Source organism: Grammomys surdaster, unplaced genomic scaffold, assembly GCF_004785775.1.
Source record: "Grammomys surdaster isolate TR1022 unplaced genomic scaffold, NIH_TR_1.0 263, whole genome shotgun sequence".
Lineage (NCBI taxonomy): Eukaryota > Metazoa > Chordata > Mammalia > Rodentia > Muridae > Grammomys > Grammomys surdaster.
In genome coordinates, this window is record NW_021604704.1 from 3,681,597 (window position 1) to 3,704,409 (window position 22,813).

General features: G+C 40.4%; 1 long non-coding RNA gene across 1 annotated transcript in view; it reads right to left on the bottom strand.

The window, feature by feature from the left end:
* Positions 1-2,456: 2,456 nt before the first annotated feature.
* Positions 2,457-22,813, bottom strand: part of LOC114628071 — a 28,078-nt gene continuing 7,721 nt past the window's right edge. Inside the window, exons 4-5 of the long non-coding RNA XR_003712442.1 lie at positions 17,194-17,307; positions 2,457-2,602 (exon numbers count right to left, since the gene is read on the bottom strand). This is a non-coding gene — a long non-coding RNA (uncharacterized LOC114628071). The remainder of the gene's footprint in view (positions 2,603-17,193; positions 17,308-22,813) is intronic.

Below are 22,813 nucleotides of genomic sequence, written 5' to 3' on the forward strand. Positions count from 1 at the left end.
GGGCAGTCTTCCCAATTTAGCTGCAGGGGAACAATTAACCAAAGTCCTTCAAGGACCTTCCGAGCCTTATTCAGATTTTGTGGCTCCACTGATGGCATTAGCTGGAAAAATTTTGGGGGATGTGGATTCTGCTATGCCAGTGATTAAACAATTGGCTTTTGAAAATGCCAATAAATACTGCCAAGAAGCTATAAGGCCCCTTAAGTCCAAAAGTCTTAATGAATATTTGAAAATTTGCAAAGAGATCGATGGGAATTTTGTGCAGGCCCAGGTGCTGGCTGCTGCCTTAAATAAAGGATTAAGGAGATCTCCTTCAGACAAAAAATGCTTCAGTTGTGGGCAAGCCAGACATTTTAAAAGAGAATGTCCTAGTATGATATATTATTAGCCGCCCAAGGGAAGAAAGAACTATTGATGGCTTATGCCAAGTTACAGGGAGATCTGAAGAAAGCTGGGTTGGTTATTGCCCCTGAGAAGGTTCAAATAGGATATCCTTATCAATATTTAGGTTATAAAATTTTAAAAGAAGGGGTTCGTCCTCAGAAGGTTCAAATTAGGGTAGATCAATTAAAAACATTGAATGATTATCAAAAACTATTAGGAAATTTAAATTGGGTGCGACCTTCAGTTGGAGTGTCTTCAGGGGAACTTAAGCCTTTGTTTGAATATTTTGCAAGGGGATGCCGACCCTACCTCTGAGAGGGTCCTTAGTAAGGAAGCCAGAGCTGCTTTACCAACCTTTCAAGAAGCCTTATCCTCTACTATGTTACAACGTATAGATTATCATCAAGATTTGTGGCTGCTGGTTTTCCCATCTCAATTTGCTCCCACTGCATTATTATGGCAGGGGGCCCCTCTTTATTGGATTCATTCACCAGCTTCTCCTCTCAGGATTGTTTCAGGTTATCCTACCTTGATTTTACAATTACTGTTGAAGGCAGAGGGGGTATCCAAACAGTATTTTGGCCTTAGAATTAGAAAAATTATTCTTCCCTATACCAAGGAGCAATTAAGTTATCTAATTAGTGATGATGAAGGCTGGGGAATGTTTGCTTGCTATACCTCGGCACAGTTTGATAATCATTATCCTCTGGATAAAAGGGTCCAATTTTTTAAAATGCACCCTGTTTGTTTTCCTAAGATAGTATGTAGGGACCCAATTCCTAATGCCAGAGTAGTTTTCACTGATGGATCTTCTTCGGGAATGGCTGTGGTCGTTTCTGATAAAATAGTAGAAAAGGTTTTTATTTCCAGGGCCTCTGCTCAACAGATAGAATTAGAAGCCCTTTGTTTAGCTTTGAATTTGTTTACTGAACCCTTAAATATCTTTACTGATAGTATTTATGTGGCGAATATCATAAAAAATTTAGAAACTGCTCCTTTTATCGATCCCCATTCTACTGTAGCCTTTGTTTTGAATAAAGCACAGAGGCTTTTATGGCAGAGGAATAATCCCATGTATGTTGGACATATATGAAGTCATACAGGCCTCCCAGGTCCCCTTAGTGAGGGGAATTCCTTGGCAGATCAGCACATGAGATGCATGCTTGTTGCTGAAGATTCTTCCCTTTCTGCTGTATCTCATGCTCAGCAATTGCACGACAAATTTCATCTTAATGCCCAGAGCCTAAAGTTTCATACTGGCTGTTCCAGAGAGCAGGCTCTGAGGATTAGTTCCTCGTGTTCAGCATGTGCCCCATTTATTCATGTTCCAAACTTGGGTGCTAATCCTCGTGGTCTCATGCCCAATGATGTTTGGCAAATGGATGTTACCCATGTAAATAGTTTTGGTAAGTTATCCTTTGTTCATGTGTCGGTAGATACCTTTAGTGGCCTGATCTTTGCTTCGGCTCATAGTGGAGAAAAGGCTAAGGATGTTAAGGTGCACTGTTTAGTGGCCTTTGCCTATGCAGGAGTTCCTAGAACTATTAAGACAGACAATGGCCCAGCATATATTAGTTCCTCAGTTCAGACATTTTTTAAAGATTATGAGATTAGCCATAAAACTGGAATTCCATATAATCTCCAGGGACAAGCTATAGTAGAGTGCTGTCATAGCACTATAAAAAATTACTTAGAAAAAATAAAAAGGAATGAATATGGCATCGTACCACATAATAAATTATCTATTATACTTTATATTTTAAATTTTCTTTTGGTGGATGGTGATGGCAGATCTGCAGCCGAGCACCATTGGAGACCAAATAAGGCTGTAAAGGAAGCGTTGGTTCGGTGGAAAGATTTAACATCTGGGGTTTGGAAGGGCCCTGATCCAGTGTTATTAAGGATTAGAGGATCAGTCTGTGTCTTTCCAAAAAATGCAGATGGGCCTCTTTGGATTCCCGAGCGTTGTGTTCGCCCTGTGGATGAGCCCGGTAAAGGGAATGGAACAATGGAGCCTGGTCCAAAATCCACCGATATTGATAAGTGTGAGCCTTGATGCCACCATGCCTGTCTTGATATGACCCCTTTCCTTTTGTTTTGTTTAATCAGACCAGTGAGGGGGGCAACTAAATTGTTCTGCTGAGTCTTGTTTTTTGGCAAATTGTTGGAGTGGACTTATGGTGATACCAGTGGAATCTGACGAGGCTGAAGTTATCGTCTAGAAGCGACAGAAAAGAGATTTTGGAATTACTGCCAGGATCATTGCCACCATTGCCATTGCTGCAGGGACCGCCGTGGGCACAGGCATCGCCTTATCCAGCAGCATACAAACTGCCCAGACATTGAATGAACTTTTGGGGAGGGTACAGATACATTGGTTTCTCAGAGTGATATTCAGTCTCATTTTCATATTGCTGTTTTAGATTCAAATCAACAAATTGCTTTGGTTCAAGAACAAGTAGATTTTGTGTTATTCACCAGACATGTTGTTAGCTATGATCCCTTCCTTCATGCCATTTTGTGTTACACCTGTGCATGTAATTAATGCTTCCTTTTCTGTTAAGTATTTGAATCAGTTGATTTCTGGCTCTTGGAATGCTACTTATTATTATCTTACTCGGCAGCTCTTTAATAAGATTGTATTAGTTAATAATACCAGAGTTTATCCCATTGATGGGTCATCTATCTTGAGCATGTTTCTTCAAGTGGGAATGCTGGTGAAAGAGTGGGCTGGAGTTACTTCCTTGGCAGTTTTAGCCTAATTTTGCTGATGCTTGTTTTTGGGTGTCTGTGCCGCCTTTGGGCACAACAGGTACAATCTCAAGCTATTGTTCGAGGATTGGTGCTTTTACATGGTCGAGGGGATCCCTCTGCCCAAGTGTGGCTGACCATGCTACAAAAAGCATAATCATTCATCTAGGCCCGAGCTGCAGCCGGGACTGCAAGGGAGTTTTCCCTGAGAGACATGCCTGGCTGCATAGGAGTTGGTGTTGATACAGTTCCCCTCCTCAGGAAAAAGACACCGGGATGGGTATGACCATACCACCTCACTGTACAACGGCAGGGGGCTGGAGGTCATTACAATATCCCCAATATTCACTGAGGGTCTGGTCTCTGTCTCCTCTAATTAAAAGAAAAAGGGTGAATTGTGAGTCACCATCCTCTGCACCTGTGCTGTTATGCCCGCTCCTCCATCTCTATGCATTTCCCTGAGAAGACTGCTCAAGGAGAAATCCAAACTTAGGTGATAAGCTGCCAAGTGTGTCTCCTTATTCCTGTTTTGATCCTTGTTCCTGTTTTGATCCTTGTTCCTGTTTTTATTCCTGTTCCTGTTTGTGTTCCTGTTTTGTGGGGAGTATAAAAGGGGTCTACACAGTTGAAAATATAGCATTTGGTTCTTTACCAGATGACTCTCTGTCTTTCTTTCTCTCGCCCTCAGCCCTCTGCCGATCCAAGGAACTCAGTTAGCTATGCTGGCGTAGCTGACAGCTTAAGATGATTATTAAATCAAAGAATATTTAAGATTATTAAATAAGTCAATGAAATTGGACAGTTGTCTCAAAATTCATAATAAAATCTTAATATATTTGATATTAAGTTGTAAAACTGAACAAAAATTTCTAAACTATTCACAAGAAAAATATTTTTAATCAACCATGTTTTCCCCTTCCTAAATTTTGTGTTCTTTTAATTTTTTCAGCTATTTACAACTTGTAACTTGTGGTGATTCCTTTTCTCATTGTAAATATCCTCTTTTGTATTTTGTATCTTAACTTTGAAAAGCTTGCAGGAAGCTTTCTAGATTGTGTCAGACTTCACAAAGCCCAGAGTTTCCCCTATTATCTCATTAGAAACTATGAATCAAGCCTAGCAGTGGTGGCGCACACGTTTGATCCCAGTAAGGAGACTGAGGCGAGGCGGTAGATCTCTGAGATCCAGACCAGCCTGGTGTACAGAGTGAGTTCCAGGGCAGCTAAGGCTACTGAGGGAAAAACTCTCTCAAGGAAGGAAAGAAAGGTGTGTGTGGGTGGGGGGGGGGGAGGGAATGACAGGACACTGACAGGGACACCAGCATCCATTTCCCTGTGCATCCCGAGTGTGGATGCTTCAAGCTGCCTCAAGCATCATGATAGGTACACAGTACAACAGTGAGCCAAAATAAATCCTTCCTTCCTTAAGCTGTTTTTGCTAACTCTTTGTCATAGAAATAAGAAACATAATTCAGGTAGTTTGTGCATGTTTTTGTGATAGCTTCTTCCAGTGAATAAACAACACAAAGTTGTTTGTAACAACCTTTAAAAAGAAACAACAACAACAACAAAAACCCAAAAAACAAAAAAAAAACCCACAAGGCAAAACACATGTATCAAGATGAAATATTTTTCACCTTGATTTTATTTCTTCTTTTTTTCTGTTTGTTCAGGGCTATGGACAGACAGGGTCCATAGCCCTAGCTGTCCTGGAGTTTACTATGTAGACCAGACTAGTTTCAAACTTACAGACCTCCATCAATCTCTGCCTCTTGAGTGCTGGGATTAAAAGTTTGGGCCATCATGAGCAGCTCGCCTTGGTTTTCAAGCTGGTAATGTGAAAGATCAGTGCCCCAAGCCTGTGCAGAAAACTGCATAGCTCTGCAGGATGCCCAAAAAGGGTCCACAGGCAAGGAACGAAAACAGAAGAATCACAAGATAGCAGGCCAGACCACCAAAGATAGGAACCCATGGAAAAGCACAGGTGACAAATAGCTATTTCACTAAAAAGTCGCTTTTCAAACTGTTGCCACTCTATAGCAGGTGTTAATGGTATAAACACCATACCACTGTTAATAATAAGTATCTTCTTCCTTTAAGAAGGAGCACTTCCAGTTGTGCTCTCTATGTTAGATTTATCTGTATTTGCCTATCATGCAGTTAGCACCAGAGACTAGATAGCTCTAGGCATTCAAGATTCGAAAGTTGAAACCTGAAAAGGCTGGCTGAATCCCAGAGCTGACTCACCCCACCCCCAACAGGAAGCATTAGTTAATATTTGTCCAGTGTGTCTACGGTCTTCATTCAAAGTGTCAGGAGACTCTTTTGCTTTAGATTATGGGGATCTTTGGATGTTCTGCTTAAAATTCGAAAGGATTGATTTTGTGTTCTTTGTGCAAATGAGCACAGTGTAAAATAATTAGATCGTTTTGTTTTTCTTGTAAGCAAAACATAATTCTGTATAGCTCTAAGAAGTACAGAGTTCTTTAGTCTAAGAGGGAGTATCATATTGTTACACAGATTATACCTATTCCTGACCCTAGCGTGGTTTAGTAACTCCAGCTCCTCACAGGGTTGTATGTAGCTCAGTTACTTGTCTGGAATATTCTTAATTTTCCATGTCTTCCCTGTTGAAAATATAAGCCTAAGTTTATTGTACACAACATGACTCTTTTAATCATTTTCACATCAACACATGATATTCTATAGGACCATTGTTTTGATCTTTCCACTGGCTTTGTCATTCAGGAAATGAGAAAGACTGGGGCTGAAGAAATGGCTTAGCATTAGAACACTTGGTACGCTTACTGAGGACTCAGATTCACTTCCTAGTACCCACGTGGCAGCAACTATTGTAGCGATTGATTCCAGGGGATCCAATGTCCTCTTCCGACATAGGCACCAGGCATTCACACAGAGCACATACAGGCAAAATACACGCATAAAATAAACATAAACTTTTTCACAAAAAAAAGGAGCACTATTGAAATTCACAGCATAAACAAAATTATAAGGGATTTTATATTTTACAATCTAGTTTCTTAATAGAATTGTTTGGAAAAATTTTTAAAGATCTGTTAAGATTTTGAACTCCAAAATTGTTCTCAGTAATTGAAACAGCTTCTTTAAAGCTTTTGTAAATAACACAGCAATGACATGAATGCTCCATTTTCTACAGAACTTTCTAGAATTAAGACTGGCAGTACTAAGAATTCAACTAACAGAGATGCTTCCCAGATAATTCCATGGCAGGCTACTGAAGTATGAGTTCTATTTCTAGGACATTATTTATTAACCACATTTGTATGTTTGAGAGTGTGGTCATAGAGTGATTATCCTATTAAAGACATCCCGCAATTCAGAACTTTTTGCTGATTCAAATAAGCCCATTTTTCCTTTCAATTGACACTAGTAGGATTTGGGTATACGCTTATTTTTGTATTGTAAACATTGCATGTTTTATTGCAAAAACTGACATTCTTTCTTGGCTCTTAAGTGTCTTTTGTCCCTTACTCTTTGAAAGATTTCAGGCCAAGCAGTGGTAGTAGTGGTGGTAGTGGTGCATGCCTTTAATCCCAGCACTCAGGAGGCAGAGGCAGACACATCTCAGTGACCTTGAGGCCAGCTTGGTCTACAGATCAAGTTCCAGGAGAGCCAGGGAACAGAGAAACCCAGTCTTTAAAAAAATATATTTTTGGGAAAACAGGAGTGGCTACTTGTCAGCTGTCTAGCATAAACGGTCTCCTTTGCACTTTTCAGTTCATTCCAGGACCTCTTGCTTTTTTTGAGGGGTGAGTGGGGTACAACAGCAGACATGGCAGCTCTGCCCTTGCTGCCAGCCCATCTGGTTGTTTACAGGAGGTGCTGCTGTAGGAGGCTAGCTACTCACTCTCAGTTGGCTTAAGCGCTCAGCCAGCCTTTCCTCGGTCAAGTCCTTCAACAAACATAGAAGTGCATATTGAAAGAGTGACATATGACAGCTTTTAAACATGTGCTACAAATGGCAATGCAACAAGCAGTGTTCTGGAAAAGGGCTTTCCATTATAACATCCGGACACCAGAAGCTCAAAGCAAACAAAACTCTCCTATGCATCACACACAAACAATTTAACAGAATATGATGACCTTACAAAAATGTCTGGCCAGTAGAGGAGAAACTGTATTGTATTCTACCACCAAAATCAACAGCTACTGTCACCTTAACGTATTTCCTTTCAGATTTATTTGAATGAGCAATTTTTCTAAAAGTCAATTCTTAAAATAAGATAACAAAATTAAAAACATTTGAAGTTCTTGTTTGCTTTGTTTTTGAGATAAGGCCGAATGTAACCAAGGCTGATGTCAAATTTGCTATGGAGCAGAGGCTGACCTTGGATCACTAACTACTCCTGCCTTCACCTCTTAAACCCTGACATTACAGGCATGCCTTGCCACAGCTGGGTTAAGTTGGGAAAAATTGAAAGACAAAAATATTTTTCACAGTGCTGAAACACAACTGCTATAATCTGTTATATATGTGTTTTTTTCCTAATCTTCAAAGATCTCATAGTCTATCTTTTGATATCTATGACTATCTATTTTTCACATGAGCACTGCTTCATTTCCAGAGTGTTGAACAAATGTCAGCATGTTCTCTATCTTCTCCAGTAACTTTTAGAAAATTTTAAAATGTTGTATACATCTTCCCACATCTTGATATTTAGAACTAACTAGTTTTAATCAACAGTATCACACTGAGTAAATGCTCAACTGGATAACCAGTCCTTTACTGATAAATATTTAGTATGTTATTTAATCTTTTTGCTATGATAAGAAAATGCTGACTTCCAGTTTTTAACCCAGCACATGAGGACCTCAGGAATCATCATTGCTGACCTTACAATAACAGAAAAGCAAATAACCTTAAAATCAACAACTCCTCTTAGAGCAATCAGAAAATTGAGGTCACAAGGTTGAAAGTGCTACCCAACCCCCTCCCCCCGCAACACAGACACAGACACACACAGACACACACAGACACACACACACACACACACAGAGAGAGAGAGAGAGAGAGAGAGAGAGAGAGAGAGAGAGAGAGAGAAGCATGAGAAGTTTAGAAAAATCACAGTTAACCAAAGCAGAAGTTTGGAATAGAAGCCTGCCAGCTAGGGCCAGAACTAGGGTAGGTATGGTTAAATTCTAATTGAAAGTGTGCATGGACAAACCTGAGAGTAAAAAGTACTCGCTGATAGGGGATTCTATACAATTTTGTGAGTTCTACCTGCAGGAACTTTCCAGGTTCTGAGGGTGTACCTTTGAGCATGTTTTAGGAGATTATTGCCTATTTCTCAACCAGATAGGAGAAGGAACTATTTTGAAATACTCTTAGAGGATTTTGTTCTCAACAAAAGCATGTCTGCAAGGAAAAGTATTTTACCAAAGTCTAACCACCTTAGGTATGGTTCTAATCAAACTGGAGGACCTCTAACCTTCGACACAGGGGAAAGGAATACCAGACTTCAGCCCTCTCCAGCCTGCCAATGTAGATGGGTGGGAGAGTACGGAACATAAGCCAAATCCCCAATCCAGCCATCCAGCCGCACAAACTCACTAAAAGACTGACACTTAATGTATAAGACTGTAGTATCTTTCTCCTCTTTTCAACATCACAGCCACATCAGTGAAGATTCAACCATGCTAGCAATGTTTACCCTTTATCTCATGCCTACCTGTTGACAAGAACATTAAGAGGACACTGAGAAAAAACTTTAAATAGTTTGAAGAGCTAAGCCTCAGAAGCTCATTCAGTTATTGGAGAGATACTGGTCACATCAGCAGGAATTTAAAACCACTACAATATACTAAGGGATTTAATAATAATAAAAAAAAACTGGGATGCATTCCAAATAAGACAAACTCTAAGAACAAATAAAAAATGTTAGAAATCAAAATGGGGGCTACAGCCGGGCGGTGGTGGCACACGCCTTTAATCCCAGCACTTGGGAGGCAGAGGCAGGCGGATTTCTGAGTTCGAGAGTTCAAGGCTAGCCTAGTCTACCGAGTGAGTTCCAGGACAGCCAGGGCTACACAGAGAAACCCTGTCTCAAAAAAACAAACCAAAAAAAAAAAAGAAAAAGAAATGGGGGCTACAGACGTAGGACAGTCATAAGCTATAGACATAGTATGAACAAGGCCTTAGATTCAATCCCCCTGCACATCACAAATTCTAAACAGCCACCACGGAAATCAAGAGCACCTTTGAGAGGTTCAACTACAGCCTGGTGTGTGAAGTCAGGGAAAATGTCAGAGAACATGAACATATGCCAATAGAAACCTCTAAAATGTTAATGAAAAAAAGAAAGAAAGGGAGGAAGGGGAAGGAGGGGGGGAGGGAGGGAGGAAGGGAGGGAAGGAGGCAGGGAGGAAAGGAAGGAGGGAGGAATTGGGGTCTAGAGAGATGTCTCAGTAGTTAAGAGCACTGGCTGCTCTTCCAGAGGACCTGAGTTCAATTCCTAGCACCTATATAGCAGCTCACAACTGTCTGTAACACCAGTTCCAGGGGATCCAACACCCTCACACAGGCATACATGTAGGTAAAACACCTATGCACAGACACACAAAAATGGAACTGAAATGAAAGGAACAGAAGAAATATTTACTATAATAATGGCGGAGAATTTAACTTTAATTTATTTACTTTCCTTTGATGTGAATATGTGTTTGCCTTGATGTATGTAGGAATGTATACACACCACATGTGCCTGGTGCTGAAAGAGGCTGGAAGAAGGAATCAAAGCCCTGAAACAGGAGTTATAGAGGCCAGAGTTGTAGGAACAGTAGTTGTGAAGAGAACTGGACTTGTGAGCTGCCATGTACTTGCTGGGACCACAGCAAGAGCAGCCAGTGCTCTAACTCCTGAGCGACCTCTCTAGTCCTGAATGCCCCAGTTTTATTTGGTTTTGTTCTGAGTCAGTATAGCCCTGAACTCTCCAGGCCTTTTTTGGAGACAGAGTCTCTCTCTATTATGTAGCCCTAGCTGTCCTAGAACTCGCACTATAGACCAGGCTGGCCTCTGTCTCCTAGGATTAAAGATATGCACCACCATTGCCAGGCTGAATTTCCCCAAATTAATAACGACAGACACCAACTGCAAATCCAAGTCAGAAAACAGTAAGCAGAATAAATGCTCCCCCAAATTGGTATCATATGCAATCACATAATATCAAATATCATATTCACTGAAGAAATTTTTGGAAGAAACAAGAGGAAAGATGACATTAGGTTTCTCTTTGGAACCCTTGCACATGACAGTAGAATGAAATCTTTAAAGTGCTGGGGTGGGCACACAAACTAGAATTCTGTATCCAACCAAATTACTCTTTTGTTTGTTTGTTTGTTTGTTATTGGTTTTTCGAGACAGGATTTCTCTGTGTAGCCCTGGCTGTCCTGGAACTCTGTAGACCAGGCTGGCCTTGAACTCAGAAATCCACCTGCCTCTGCCTCCTAAGTGCTGGGACTAAAGGTGTGCGCTACCACTGCCTGGCCAAATTACTCTTTAAATGTGAAGGAGAAATAAATATTTTTTCTCAAAGCTCTGTGGCTGGTAGAATTATCTAGAAATAAATGTTCAAATAAGTTCTTCAATTATATAGGTCAGAAACTCAGCTCTCCAGTGAGAGGAGGGTCAGAAAAGAAATAAATGGAGGTAGGATAAAATCGGTGGTATTTCTCCTTGACTGACCTAATAGTAGTTTGCTCAAAATCATAAGAGTGAAAGAATATTCAGTGGCTATTGCTGATGGATAACTAAAAAGAATCACAGGCATGTCATGAGAAATGGGAGCAGGGATTCAGGAATATTCTGTCAGAAATTTCTTGAATACCTGAAACCAGTATAGTTATTTGGAAGTAGACTCAGATTAGCTGTAAATATATATTACAAACTCATTGGGGTTTGTTTCTAAGAGTCTCCCTATTTTGCCAGGCTTGCCCCAAACTCACTGGGCCCAAGAGAATCTTCCTATATGAGTCACTCAAGTAGTTGAGACAGGAATATGTCATCATCCCTGGTGTTGTGGTGTTGTGTGGTGTGGTGTTGTGTCCTGGGGAGACAAAATGCACATGTCTACTTACCCAGATAGGGAACCCAGGACAGAGCAAAGTATGGATACCGCTGAAGTCCAATTTGGTGAACAAATGAGTTTTATTACAGTTACCTACAGGAATATGGGTAAGGGGTTACTTATAGCAACAGAAATGACTCGAAGATAGCTGCACCACCAAAACCCACTCAGCATGGGTGACAACTCACAAAGCTGAGATCCTGGTGCACACTGCACAGCCTGCAGGCAGCTCAACAAGTTGGAAAGTTTTCTTTCCAGATGCCTCAGTTGTTCTAAAGCTCTTCTAGGCTGGTCTGGTCTCAGGGTCTTATTTGCAGGGTTCTTTTGTTTCTTGTTTTTCGTTTTGTTTTGTTTTTTTATACTTTGAGAGTCTTATTTGCAGGCCAGCTTCCTAGTCTGAGGGGGATGTCAGCTTTTACTTTGGCCTCGTGAATCTGGTCAGTTTCAGGGACTTCCTGAAGCGAAGCTATTTTGAGTTATTTAATATCTTGTTTAAATTAATGGATGGAATGTTTCAGTCTTGGAAGAAACTGTTACACAACACCTGGTTGGGGAATTTTTTTTAAATGGCATTATTATTTATTCTTTAAAACTTTCATAACACTGAGGATTTCATATAATGCATTTTGATCATAATCATCCCCACTCCTCCAGCTAACTCCTCTCACATATACAACTTCACCTTGACACACCCTCCCAACTTCCTGACCTCTTTTTTTCTTTTTCTTAAAATAACCCATCAAATCCAATTTGGAGTGACTATATAACCCTAGATGTAGGTCCATCCAGGAATCACACCCTTTTAAAAAAACTTTTCTCCCTTTGGAAGCTAACAACTGCCAATAGCTTCTCAACTGAGATGGAGCTCATGAGCTCCTCCTTTGGAGATTATTCTTTTTAAGTATAACTGACATGCTAAGAAAGGAGAGAAAATGGAACCATATAAAATGTTCAATTAACACTAGAAGGGGCTGAAAAAGAGTAGAAGAGATCAAAGAACAAGGTCAATGAACAGAAAGGAATAACAAACATGGGAGACAGAAATACAGCTATATTGATAGTCACTTGAAGCGTCAGTAGTCCAAATACACCAGCGACAGAACCAAGACTTACAATGTATGGCATCTCCAGCACAAAAAAAAGAGAGACCATGCAAGCTAGATGATGGGGTGGGAGCTGGAACAGGAACCAGGAGAAAGAGAAGGAAGGAGCTAGTCAGATGGGATTAAAAGAAAATACCTACTATTTGTTGTCTTAAAAGAACCCATTTTAAATATTAAAGGCATTGAAAGATTAAAAGATGGCCTTGTCTTTAATCCCAGAACTTGGGAAGCAAAGACAAATAGATCTCTGAGTTCAAAGTCAGCCAGAGCTGCAAAGTAAATTGCTGTCTCAAAAAACAAAACAAAACAAAAAACAACAAAAGTAAAAAAAAAAAATTGGTATTGTTGTCTTAATACTAATCAAAAGCCAGCTGAAGCATTTATTTCCAACAAAAATGCTTCAATGCATAATGGTGGTCCTAATTCTCCTATTCTTATTAGAAGACAGAATTCGGGTTGTACCTATAGCTCAGGTAGTTGGTAGCACACACAAAGCCATCCCAAGAATCCCCATAAAACTACACAAGGCAGAGGCCTACATCTAACCCCAGCATTTTGGAGGCAGGAGGATCAGATATTCCAGGTTGAGCTACAAGAGGCCCTGTCTAAAACAAAACAAAACAAAAAAAGATCACTCTTTTGTTCTGATGTACAAAACACATTCAGTAAGGTATAGAGAGATCCATATCTACTTATTGTTTGTATGCATATATCAGTTTTCACATTTTAACCAATGGCTATCATTCATTATTTATTATTTACTAATCACTCCTCTTATCACCCATAATAGCTCTTGTAATCCTTGGAATCAGCCTTAAGTTGGGTACTACTGTCATTACATTTTAGATAAATAGGTTAAGCATTTAGTCAGGGTTCTGTGATTTTTTTTCATTTGAGAGTCAAAATTTAGATCTACATGATAGGGCCCTCATGACTGTTCTTAGCCTTTCTGTAGGAGTTACACATGTAGAGTGTGTGTGTGTGTATGTGTGTGTGTGTGTGTGTGTGTGTGTGTGTGTGTGTGTATTTTGATATGGAAACCAGTAGACAACCTTGAGTTTCGATCCTCTGGAGATCTCCTCCTCCTCCTCCTCCTCCTCCTCCTCCTCCTCCTCCTCCTCCTTCTCCTCCTCTTACTCCCCTTCCTCGTCTTCTTCCTCTTCCTCCTCCTTTTCCTCCTCTTCCTCCTTCTTGTCCTTCTCCTCTAATTTTTAAATTTTGATTTGTGTGTGTGTGTGTGTGTGTGTGACACATGTGTGGGAGTCCTGTTGGAAGCCAGAAGGGTGTTTCAGATCCCCTGGAGTTGGAGTTACAGGTGGTTATGAACTACTGGTGTGGATGTTGGAAATTAACTTGGGTCTTCTGAAAGAGAAGCCAGTGTTCTTAATCACTGAGCCATCTCTCCAGCTCCCCACTGGAGACAGGGTTTCTCACTGACCTGGAACTTGACAAGAAAGCTACACTGGTTGGCCAGTGAGCCCCAGAGATTCATCTATGTCCATCTCCCCATTGCCACCATTGTAAGCATATACCACCACATCTGGCTTTTTTTCATGTTGGTTTCAGGGGATAGAACTCAATTCTTTAGCTATTGAGCTATCTCCTCAACCACCACTTTTCACCTTTCTATATTATAGCTACATATAAACATAGTCATAGGATGGACTGACGGGGTACCTGGTGTTCAGTACTCAGTATTCCATATTATCAGCTGTTAACTGCTATTATATTTTATTGAACCTGGGGTACCATTATTATAAGACACATCACTAGATCTAATGCCACTGACAAAGAAGATGCTACCAATCACAACAATGGAAGAGTCCACCGAGTGTTGGAAAATGCATTCCATTTCAAAGGCATGAGAAAATGTACTTTGCAGAATGAATAAAATTCAATGTTAGGAATGTAAGTTCATGTTTAGAGAGAGTCTAGTGGCTTTAACAACTGTCACTGTCTCAAAGGTCTGTACTCTTACATATCCAGTTTTGAATATACCTTTGAGATGTAAACTTGTTTATTTAACTGTCTGTTTGATGTCTCCATGTGCATAGTTTACAATCATCTCAAAACTACATGAGTTTTCATCATCTACCATCTTATATGGTTACTCTATTCTTCCCAATTATTCAAGGCAGATACCCTGGAATCAACAGATTCTGGTACTTCTACCTTTACTAAAACCTCACAGCTTGGTCATTTCTCACCATCCTCACACACCAGAGCACCTGTAGCAGACATTAGCTGCTCACTTCAGCCATGCTTGCCTCTTCTTCCTGGCCACACCTTTTCCAGCTTCCTTTGTAGGCAGATGTAGCCATATAATGAAATGATGGCTTTTTGTTGGTGGTGTTGGTGTTCGTGTGTTAAGACAGGGGTCTCATGTAGCCCAGGCTAGCTGGCTTGGAATTCAATATATACCCGAAGATAACTTTGAGCATCTGATCCTCCTGCTTCTTACCTTCAAAGCACTGAGATTACAGGAGGGCACCACCCATACTCCATATTAGCACTGCTGGATGGATCCCAGAGCTTTAAGTATGCTAGGTACTCTACCAACCAAGTCACATCCCCAGCCCATATGATAAGATGACAATTGGTAGAATATGAGAAGAAATGTTTGGCTATAAAACTCCAATAGTCTTAACTACATTTCTCCCCTTCCAGTTTGTTGCAATGGCCATGAATCTGCATTGTCCTCTCAATGATGACTATGTATTGAAAGCAACAGAGTCCTTGTCAGCCAGGGTTTCTGACTGTTTAGAGGAGTACACTTTGACCTGTTCACCTGCCCAGTACCATAAGATGAGCAACTGCATTTTGGAGGGTTCTGAACAGTGGGCAGTAAGTGGACTGATACTGGAGTGCAGAAAGATGGAGAGCCATATTAAAAAGCAGCAAAATTCTTGATTAAAATGTCACCTGTGATAAATTGGAAGCCATACAAAATGCCTCCTGTGCCAATAATTTCATGGAAAGGGGACAGAAGGCAATGTGGGGTGTGCATTGGTGGTTATTTGCTATGTTGAGCAAAAAAGGAAGGGAAGAAGTGTGTGTGTGTGGGGGGGTGGAACTCAGGCAAGAACTGACTGATTGAAGACCAGAAAGGAAAAGAAGTCAGAGTTGGAAAATTTGGGAACTCGGTTTAAAAATTGGACTGTCCCTTAGTCCAAAATACAGACCAAGAAAAGCTTTGTGCAACCAAGTGTAGGGAAATGGCCCTAGTATAGCACACTGATGACTTTGCACATCTTCATCTAGGCCACATGAACAAGGTTTAACTGCAGTCTGAAAGGAGTTGGCAGAGTGCCCTGTGATTGCTCCTGGAACAGGCAGAGATAAGGACCGGGGCTGCTGCAAGGGAGTTCCTTGTCCCTATCTTGTGGGAGACTGCCACAAGGCCATTTCTCACCCATCTTCTGTCTGAGGGAGGACAGTTTTTTCCATCCTCTCTGATTCCTAGCTCAAGGACATCTGCAGGCTTCTGAGGCATACTAGGATACCACTGTTGTGCAGTGAGATCTGGCTTCTGCATGGCTCAATAGCCTACCTACCACTCAGGTGGCTTGGTTTGTCCTTTGGCTCCTTAGATTAGACATCATCCTGTAGAACTCAGCTCTTGAGCACCGGTACCATGTTGATCCCATGTTCACAGCTCTTTAAATAATGTCATTCTTACCCATTTGACCCTTGTTATGTAGTACCTACCAGCCAAGTCAGCAGAAGGGTAGCAAGCCAGCTGAAAACTTTCTGATTTTAAGTATACAGCAAGACAGAAGGAACTTGGAAGGCTCTCTATATACTTAAAAACTGCAACTTTATATTTTTTGTTTTGTTTGTTTTTCAAGACAGGATTTCTCTATATAACAGCTCTGTCTGTTCTGGAACCCACTCTGTAGACTAGGATGGCCTCAAACTCACAGACATCCACCTGCCTCTGTTAGGATTAAAGGTACGTGCCACGACTACTCAGCTTCTCAACTGTATTTTAAGAGAACATATTTGTTAACATCTACTGCAATTTTTAAAATACACATTCTTTCTGACTCTGTATTTCTACTACTCTGAATGTATCCTAGAGAAAGAACAAGGACACTGAATTAATCATAGAGCTTTTGTGATAATTACAACAGGGCACCTTGTGAAATAAGCCATGCTGTATACATGCTGAGAACTAGTATGCAGCAGTTAAAAAGAAACAAACTGTGTGCAATGACTTCCAAAAGAAATTATTTAGCGAATAAGGGAAATCTGAAAAAAAAATCATTATACCATGAACTGGAATTTAAAAAACTACAGAAATGCCATACATTTCAAAATAGTAAATACTTGTATGTTAAAAAAGTCCATATAAAGGCTAACTAATATAGTAGTTGCTTCATGAGAGGGATGAAGAGAAGGCAATCGGGATTGGGAGTGTGGCTGGAGTGGGGTGCAATCTTATTGTAACAATAAACTGTCTTTCAAAGACAATGAAGGCTTGTGCAACAAGAAATCAATTGTTTTATAAAGGCCATTTGGCTGTGCTGCAGACACTGCCCCCTCTTCCTTTAACATACACTGGCCCAGCTTGCAACTGCTAGCAGGAACTCTAGGGGCTAATGCTTCACCAGTGACAAATAAGAGTCTCTGTCAGTCAAGAGCTAGTCAAGGGTCTGAGGCCATATTAATAATGTTAAGTAACTAGCCGAGGGGATAAAGAACACTCGATGGTATTATGGAGGCAGTGACTATAGGAAGCAGTGACTGTCTCAGGAATGGAGTTTGCGAAAATGATAGAACTTGTAGTTAGAAACTGGGAGGAGAAGCGTCTTGGGGCTGGGCCCAGGCCCCAGGAAGGGTGCTGCTCACCTCAGGCTGACATTTTCTGTAGCTGGTTAACTGCAAACAACTCGGCTGGACACCCAAGGAAGGCACAGCTGCCAAGGACAAGTGTCTCTGGGGGAAACTGAGAGGCACAGGAAGCTGACAGGAAAGAAGAGAAAGCATTTAAGTTTCTTCACCCTCCTCGAGCCTGTCACTCCCTTCTATGCCCCTCATAGCCAGAGGCAAGCAGGAAGCCACCCGCAAAGCAGATATGTGGCTTACAGACTTTCCAGTGAAAATCTAGACTATAGGTGCAGGAGGCACAGTATGACAGCAGTCTGTGCCTAGCAAGTGAGCGGCCCTGGTTCCATCCCTGTTCCCCTCAAAGTGGACATGATGACATAGGCCTATAATTTTTAGAAATGTGGTGAAATGAATGAGGTGCCCTTTATCTAAATTAGATGGGAGGCTATTTTCAGGGAAGAAGGGGACCAACGAGAGGGGAAAAGAAGGACAGGAGAGAGTCATGGGCTAGTGAATATCACTACAATGTTATATACAATATCCAAATGAAGAGTTATGGAGAGTGTCCAAATGAAGTCCATTATTTTGTACGGTTACAAAAGCCAGGATGCAATGAAACACATGAATACTAAGCAAATGGCTGGATGAACATTTATGAATTGTACAAGCCTGAGCTGTCCACACCGATGACAAAAGCATTTGCATATCTCAAATTATCCCTTCACTAAAAGCTTATCTCCCAACCCCAATGCTCTTTCTGAGCCTGAATGCATTTAACATAAGACTATCATTCTGGATGCTCCAAGAGTTCATAAAAGAAAAGCAAGATGCAGGTTTTCCATTCATCTGCCAATTTTATAATTACTAACGTGGCATCCCAGAAACTTCCAAAACATACATACATATATACATACATTTATTTATTTATTTATTTATTTATTTGCATCTTGAACTCCATGGGCTTTTTTAAAATTATGCATCAATATGTAGAGTGTTCTGCAGATACAAGTTGTTTTGTTTTCTTTTGTTTCGAGAAATGAGGTGCTAGAGTTTGAACCTAGGCCCTTGCGCATGCTAAGCAAGCTCCCTTTCCACTGAACCACACTAACAACCGTTGTGCTTTCTGAAGTTCAGACTGTTTATCCTGAGCCATTTGTTCTCTCCTGTGCCGGTAACAGCTCCTTAGAAAGTGTACAGTCATCTTGTATCTATCCAGCCTCGGAACAGAAACTAGCCATTTCTCTAAGGAGCTCTGAACGTTTATCTGTTTTAAATGATATTTAAACATCACAATCTGCATGCAGTCTTGACTGACATTCTGGTATAACTTCTTTCTTGTCTCTTCATTGAACAGGACTAAGAAAGTCGTGCCTTTTAGGAAAGGAAATTATGGCCGGGCGGTGGTGGCACATGCCTTTAACCCAGTACTTGAGAGGCAGAGGCACGCGGATTTCTTAGTTCGAGGCCAGCCTGGTCTACAGAGTGAGTTCCAGGACAGCCAGGACTACACAGAGAAACCCTGTCTCGAAAAACCAAAACCAAAAACAAAAACAAAAAAAAAAAGGAAAGGAAATTATGAGAAACTTCTATTTCCAGTCTAAGAAGTAAAAGGGTTTCCAGTTAATTTCCTTGATTTACGTCTCTCTTCTCATGTGTAAATCTTAGGTCTTAATGGTGTTAACATACTAACCTATCTAGTTTACTCCTCTATACAAATAGAGTTCCAGAATAATAATAGTAATGTTATTAGTGACAATCAGATCACTGGGTGCCAGTTAAGATTTATCTAGTTATTTTTGTCCTTGGGACCCAAACACAGGGGGATACATAGCAAAAATACTCTGTCTATAAGTCACTTGAAATAATTACTGTGTACTTTTGCCAGTAGCTTTACAGTTGGGCTCCTCCCCTCTCCCCCCCCCCAGTTCATCTTCAATTTTTAAAAACTATCTCTTTTTTCTTTTTTGCTTATATTCAGTTTTTAAATTATTAAAAACCAATTTTACAGTTCTCAAATTAGTGATGCACTACAGCTTAACAGCTTATATAACAAACTAGTGGTGTAAAACAACAAACATATATTTTCTTAAAGTTTTCTGTGGTCAGAAACCTGGGGTGGCTTAGCATAGCAGTCGTAGTTTAGAGGTGATCAAGGCAGACTCTCTTACCAAGCTGCAAGCACCTTAAGGTTGGTTCAGAGCTGGAGGCGTGGCTTCCAAGATGGCCCCTCACAGGGCTTTCATAGGGCCTCACATTCTCATGTGTTATTATTTGGCAGAGCAAAGAATTTCCCAGGGAACACATGATCCAGGAGAGAGAAAGGGCAAAAAGGAAGCTACATTGTGTCTAAAATCTAATTGTGGAAGGTATCACACAACCCAACCAGGGTACCCTGTTGGTAGGACATCACAAGGGTCTGAATACTAAGAGATAGTTATCATTAAAGGTTATCTTTTACATAAAACTAAAAAGCAAAACAACAAAAAGTATGGAGCAAAATACATTCAAAGAAGCCAGCTCCCACCTCTGGACAATTCTGAGTCCTCTCCCTCCACAGTTAGGAAACCACTTTTACTAATTCCTGCTTTACCTTCCCAGGATTTTGTTTTGAAAAATATCAGAAAATAGGCAGAGACTTACAGCTCCCAAGATTGATTTGCTACACAATATTCCTGCACCTTGCTTTTTCTCAGCACTGTACTGTTTTGTTTTTCTGGGGGCGGAGGGTCATTGAAGACAGGGTTTCTCTTGTTGTCCTGGTTGTTCTGAACTGTAGACCAGGCTAACCCTCCACTCAGAGATCTGCTTGCCTCAGCTGGCCAAGTGCTGGGACCAAAGACATCCACTGTCGGCTCGGCATCATACTCCTTGTTGTTGCTGTTGTTTGTTTTGTTTTATTTTCTGAGGAACTTCCATACAGATTTTATAGAGCTGTGCTAGTTTGTGCAGTTACTAACAGTATATAACTATTGTTCCCTCCACACCCTTGACAGTATTTGTTATTTGATTTGATTTGATATTTTATTTATTTACATTTCAAATGTTATCCCCTTTCCAAGTTTTCCCTCCTGGAGGCCCCCTATCCCCTCCTCCTCCTGCTTCTTTGAGGGTGCTCACCTACCCATCCACCCTTCCACTCCCACCTCCCCACCCTGGCATTCCCCTACACTGGAGCATTGAGACTTCACAGGACCAAGGGCCTCTTCTCCAACTGAGGACGGACAAGGCCATCCTCTGCTACATATGCGGCTGGAGTCATGGGTCGCACCTCATGGTACCGTCTCCAAAATTAACCATATAACTGGTCACAAAACAGGCCTCAATAGATACAAGACGACTGAAAAAATTCCCTGCATCCTATCAGATCACCATGGACTAAGGCTGGTCTTCAATAACAACAAAAATGACAGAAAGACCACATACACATGGAGGCTGAACAATGCTCTACTCAATGATAACTTGGTCCAGGAAGAAATAAAGAAATTAAAGACTTTTTAGAATTTAATGAAAATGAAGGCACAACATACCCAAACCTATGGCACACAATGAAATCAGTGCTAAGAGGCAAACTCATAATTCTGAGTACCTCCAAAAAGAAACTGGAGAGAGCATACACTAACAGCTTGACAGCACACCTGAAAGCTCTAGAACAAAAAGAAGCAAATACACCCAACAGGAGTAGACGGCAGGAAACAATTAAACTCAGGGATGAAATCAACCAAGTAGAAGCAAAAAGATCTATACAAAGTATCAACAAAACGAGGAGCTGGTTCTTTGAGAAAATCAACACAGGGCTGAAATCAACCAAGTAGAAACAAAAAGATCTATACAAAGTATCAACAAAACCAGGAGCTGGTTCTTTGAGAAAATCAACAAGATAGATAGACCCTTAGCCAAACTAACCAGAGGGCACAGAGACAGTATCCAAATTAATAAAATCAGAACTGAAAAGGGAGACATAACAACAGAAACTGAGGAAATTCAAAAAATCATCAGCTCCTACTACAAAGGCCTATACTCAACAAAACCAGAAAATCTGTATAAAATGGACAATTTTCTAGACAGACACCAAGTACCAAAGTTAAATCAGGATCAGATAAACCATCTAAACAGTCCCATAACCCCTAAAGAACTAGAAGCAGTCATTAAAAGTCTCCCAACCAAAAAAGAACCCAGGACCAGATGGGTTTAGAGCAGAATTCCATCAGACCTGCAAAGAAGAACAAATACCAATTCTCTTCAAACTATTCCACAAAGTAGAAACAGAAGGAACACTACCCAATTCTTTCTATGAATCCACAATTACACTTATACCTAAACTTCACAAAGTTGCAACAAAGAACGAGAACTTCAGACCAATCTCCCTTATGAATATCAATGCAAAAAATACTCAATAAAACTCTTGAAAACCAAATCCAAGAACAACACATCAAAACAATCATCCATCATGATCAAGTAGGCTTCATCCCAGGGATGCAGGGATGATTCAATATACAGAAATCCATCACCATAATCCACTATATAAATAAACTCAAATAAAAAAACCACAGGATCATCTCATTGGATGCTGAAAACGCATTTGACAAAATTCAACACCCCTTCATGGTAAAAGTCTTGGAAAGATCAGAAATTCAAGGCCCATACCTAAACACAGTAAAAGCAATATACAGTAAACCAGTAGCCAACATCAAACTAAATGAAGAGAAACTTGAAGCATTCCCATTAAAATCAGGGACTAGACAAGGCTGCCCACTCTCTCCCTACCTATTCAATATAGTACTTGAAGTGCTAGCCAGAGCAATTAGACAACAAAAGGAGATCAAGGGGATACAAATTGGAAAGGAAGAAATCAAAATATCACTATTTTCTGATGATATAATATTCTTGGGTGACCCCAAAAATTCCACCAGAGAACTCCTAAATCTATAAACAACTCCAGCAAAGTGGCTGGTTATAAAATTAACTTAAACATCATAATCTTAACGGTAGCATACAGATGTCATCAGTCCACTGTGGCGCTTCATTCAACTCTGCTATGTAACTACTATCCTTTAGTCACTAAAGTTTAGTGTTTCAACGCCTTCATCATTTTTGCAATGATTCTTCACCTTTAGGGTGTCTGAATTGCTTATAACTTTTGTCATTATAAATAATGCTATACTAAATATCCTTGTGTATGAAGATTTTTCTGGATAAGCAATTATCTTAGACAACTTGACTTAAAGGTACAGATTTATTAAGTCCAAGGTCTACTCTGTGAGTGTTTTATATATTGTCAAATTGATGCACATTAAAGATTACATACATCCCTATGATATTCCTACATAGACCAGAAAGAGTGGTCGTTTTGTCTGGGTTTGTTGTTGTTGTTGTTGTTGTTGTTGTTGGTTTTGTTTTTATGGTTTTTCAAGACAGGGTTTCTCTTTGTAGCCTTGGCTGTTCTGGAACTTGTTCTGTGGACCAGGTGCTGAAACTAAAGACATGCTACCATGTTTGGGCTCTTGTCTGCATTCTCATCTGCACTGAGTTAATCTTTACTGTTTTGACAGATAGCTAAGTATATTTGTGTTGGAGTTGTACATTTTTACACCATGTCTTAGTACTTAGTTTACTCTATCACTGTGCATTTCAATGATAATTC